This window comes from Microtus pennsylvanicus, chromosome X (assembly GCF_037038515.1).
Source record: "Microtus pennsylvanicus isolate mMicPen1 chromosome X, mMicPen1.hap1, whole genome shotgun sequence".
NCBI classification, from domain to species: Eukaryota; Metazoa; Chordata; class Mammalia; order Rodentia; family Cricetidae; genus Microtus; species Microtus pennsylvanicus.
The window spans coordinates 109,136,279-109,141,034 of NC_134601.1; positions in this window are offsets into that span (position 1 = coordinate 109,136,279).

Genomic DNA, 4,756 nt, shown 5'->3' on the forward strand with positions numbered 1-4,756 from the left:
TCTTGGGGAACTGCTTTCATTATCTTATGAGAATATTTATGTCACTCTTTACCCTACTTATGTTGCTTTACAGATTCTTGTCTGAAATAAGTGCCTTCTGTAGGTAAATAGAAACAGAAGCTATGCCTAAACACCTTGATAGTTGAATGGATTTGTGCTCATTACATAAAAATTTAGAGATAAGTATGTGAATGAGGAAAAAATAAACTCCAAATTATGCAAAATCAAGACTGGATATTATGTGTCTTTTATTGCAGAAAATCTTACAGTGATATAAATGAAGGATAGAATATTTTTATTTATAAAACAATATGAAAGTTTTATTTAATTCAGAATTGCTAATATTTTTTTGTTTTTTTCCTTTTTTATTTTTTTTCCAGTCCAGTTGGTGTTGGTGAGCTACCATTAGCTTGAGCAAATTGTCTCAGTGGATGATCCCCTCATGGTCTTGAATTCCTTGCTCATACTCTCCCTCCCTCCACTCTTCAACTGGATATTGCGAGCTCAGTCCAGTGCTCCAATATGGGTCATTGTCTCTGTGCCCATATGTTGTTGGATGAAGGTTCTATGGCGATATTTTTATATTGAGGAATATTCCATCAAGAGAAATTTCCTTGTCATTTCAAAAATCTTACTTTAGTTACGACTGTGGCATATTATTTGTCACAGATATGGTAAAAGCATGTTGACCTTTTCAGTATATTCCTTGAAACCTCTCAATATAAATTTTCATGTATGGTACAGAATGTCATTATTTCCTATCAAAAGGGCTCCTATAGAATCCAAAATACAAGGTGTTAGTGATTTCTAGGAGAGGAATTGTATGTGTACAATCCATTCTTTATACTCCATATTGTATTATTGATTTTACATTCATGTACTCTTAAGGATGAAATATTTTATGTCTGTTCAATCATGCTTTAATTTTTACTTTCATGTCAGCAGAGATGACAGGAGGAATGGAATTATGAATCATATCCTCTTCACCATTGCAACAGCATCACATATCAATCAACATTTATTTTTAAATGGATTCTCCCCTCTCCTGTGAAATCAGGATACCACATACTAAATTTCTGATCTCTCTTCCCTCATCCTTCTTATGATTTACAAACTCTCCTTACTTTTAGAATGATTAAATAAAGTGTTTCAAGAAGCAATAAAAACCTTGTGAAAGTGATCCCTCTCAAAAAACACATAAATACTCACTAAGATAATTAAAAGAATCACTGTTGTAACAAATTGTATCTGTTCTACTAAAGCTTATTGTAATAATTGGAAATTTTGCAATTACTGGAGAGCAATGTGCGCAAACACTTCAGAATTAGATTGTATGTTTTGTTTCATATTTTCTTTCAGCTGAAAATTGTGATTTGTGGTTGCACGGTCCTAAGGCACTGAAAGTTTTCATATAACAAACTCGTTGGTTCTGCCTCCATGTTACACATTATTTAAAAGATAGAATGAAGTATGTTTTTAAAAGTCCATCTGAAGAGATTATCTTATGTTAAATGACTTCAGTAAGCAAATGAATCAGGATATTCTTAAATAGTGTAAAATGAAATAGTTTCTTGTTGAAAAAAATCTGTTACTTAACCTTTCTATGTGCATCTTGTAAAAAAAAGTGACTTCAGAAAAAATGCTTGATAAATATTTTGTGAAAATTCTGTATATTCAATGCATATTTACATCATTTCACTCAAATTCTCCAAATAATTGCTCCTGCTCTTATGCCCCCAATCTTTTCATTCAATTTCTCCAACTTCTGCATGAGTATACATATTTATTTGAAATGTGTATGTGTGTGTGTGTGTGTTGAGAGAGAAGAGATTGAAAATAAACTTATAGTCCAAAAGTGTCCATTTAGTGTTTCTAATATGTATTCATGTTCAGTGCTGGCCCCTCATATAGAGGTAAAAGGAATATGACTACTACTTTTACTATCAGAAGTTGCTTTCTAAGCTGCTAAGCCTTTAAATGGCATGGAAGTTCTAAAGCTCACCATTCACATCATGATAACATAGCTAGCTAGTTTGCCTAATCAGAGAGGTAACTCAGAGGTGATTAGTTGAACTTACATCCTGAGCTATAGAAGTTAAATCATGATTGGTTTCATAAACTTTTCCAACTACCAAGTTCTTCTCATCAGCAAGTGTATTTTCTATGTGTATTCTGAATGGTAATTACTTAATCAAGACTGCTAGAGAGCAATGATCTCAATGGATACAAATAATCACCATGGCAGGTACTGAAAATAAAACATACTGTGAGGGTTGTGATCAGCTGTGGGAAAAAGAGCAGTTTGACACTTTTTAGTTAATGACTCCATTTGGGTGAAAATATATCCACTCATGTGCTGGATTGTTAATATTTTCCTTCTTTTAAACAATCCTGAATCTTCTAGAGCATACCTGCCATGGTGATTATTTGTATCCATTGCGATCATTGCTCTCTCTGAATCCTTTCTCCCATCTTCTTCCATTAAAGCAACTCAGTGAATAACAGCATGGGTGAACTAAAAATCCACCATCTTCATGTGCGGTCAGTGTAGGTGTCTATTTAAATATGTATTCATCCTGCCGTTCTTCACCAGTTGAAGCCATTCATGGTTTAGGATGACACACATGTTCATCCTGCCATTATTCACCAACTGAAGCTATGGCATGGTTCAGGATGACACGCGTGTTCATCCTGTTGTTCCTTACCAACTGAAGCTATGGCATGGTTCAGGATGACACGCGTGTTCATCCTGCTGTTCCTTACCAACTGAAGCTATGGCATGGTTCAGGATGACACGCGTGTTCATCCTGCTGTTCCTTACCAACTGAAGCCATGGCATGGTTCAAAATGACATGGTATGGTTCTCAGACTCATTGTCTCACTCCTTTGCAGCTAGGATTGAGCTTGAACCATGGGAATAGCAATCACGATGGAGGCAGGAGACTGGTTATACTTCTTAGGAATTCCATGTTTTTTTTAAAAGAAAATGCTTTAAACTGGAGCAATCCTGTCCTTATGATTTCTGTCATGAATGCCCTTGAGGAAGATAAAAACTGATATGCCAACTACAGCAGCAGAAGACAGAAAATCTTGCATCCCAGTGGTATCTCTTAACAGCTAAATCAATACCAGTAGGTACTTAACTATAAACTTCCTTTTATGAGGGAAAAATAAATCAAATAAATCTTTGTTTCACTTGTAAAAAAATGACTGCTAGAGTTGATTTAAATGTCAATCTTAGTTGGTAGTACTCTCATGGTACAGAGATAATCTTCCTTAATCAAATGTCAGAATGCCTTGCTTATGTGTTGCTATAATAGCCTGAATCTCCCAAAGGTGTCAGTTTGCAAGTGAACAATGCCAGGGATCCTCATTTCTTTGTCTCCTCAGCAAAAAGAACATCAAGTAAAAGATGACTCCATTTCAAAACCTGGATTATAGGACTAAAAAGCATGTTCTCAGAAAGTAAAACACAAGTGTCTGAGAAACAATTAAATGTGTTCAAAATCCTCAGCCAACAGGGAAATAGCATTAAAACTATTTAGAAATTTTGTCATACTGCTGTTAGAATGAGCAAAATAAATAATGGAAATGATGCAGGGAAAGGGCTGCACTTGGTTCTGGTTGGTGTAAGGCAAAACAGATTTAGTTGATATCAAAATCAATGGGGAAGATCCTATAAAAGACATGTCAGTTTACCACAAGTCCTTCAAAAAAGAATAGCAATCAAATTCTCTTAACATTTTATTTCAGAAATCTACAAGGATGGCTTTGCAGATGCCGCTGTCCCCTCTCACCGCTTGCCTCAGCCATGGTTAACCCCACCATGTTCTTCGACGTTGCGGCCAATGGTGAGCCCTTGGGCAGCGTCTCCTTCAAGCTCTTTGCAGACAAAGTTCCAAAGACAGCAGAAAACTTTCATGCTCTGAGCATGGGAGAGAAAGGATTTGGACATAAGGGTTCTTCCTTTCACAGGATTATTCCAGGATTCATGTGCCAGGGTGGTGACTTCACATGCCATAATGGCACTGGGGGCAGATCCATCTACGGAGAAAAATTTGAGGATGAGAACTTCATCCTGAAGCATACAGGTCCTGGCATCTTGTCCATGGCAAATGCTGGACCAAACACTGTTGTGCTAAGGAGGGGCGGGGCTGAACTGTGTCCCGCCACCCAGCTAGCTTATGCCCAGAATAATTACACGGAAACTGTATTCTTTTAAACACTGCCTGACCCATTAGTTTCAGTTTCTTATCGGCTAGCTTTTACATATTGATCTAACCCATTTCTATTAATCTGTGTAGCCCACAAGCTGGCTTACCAGGAATGATCTTAACCTGCGTCTGACTGGAGTGGGAGAACCATGGCGACTCCTTGACTCAGCTTCTTTCTCCCAGCATTCCATTCTGTTTACTCCGCCTACCTAAGGGTTGGCCTATCAAATGGGTCTAGGCAGTTTCTTTATTAATAAGAAATCACTCCCACATCATTTCCCCTTTTTCTATTTAAACAAAAAAGAAAGGCTTTAACTTTAACATAATAAAATTACATATAGCAAAACAGTTATTAAGCAAGAATCACAGTTACAATATTTATATCTATTTTATCTTTTATCATAACAATGGAAAACTATAACTACCTATCCATTCTTCAACTCCATCAAAGACTCCAGAAGGATATAATATTACCTAAGTAAACAAGAAAATGACAGGGACATCTCGCTGCCTGTACAGTCACCCAAAGTTCCTCTGTACCA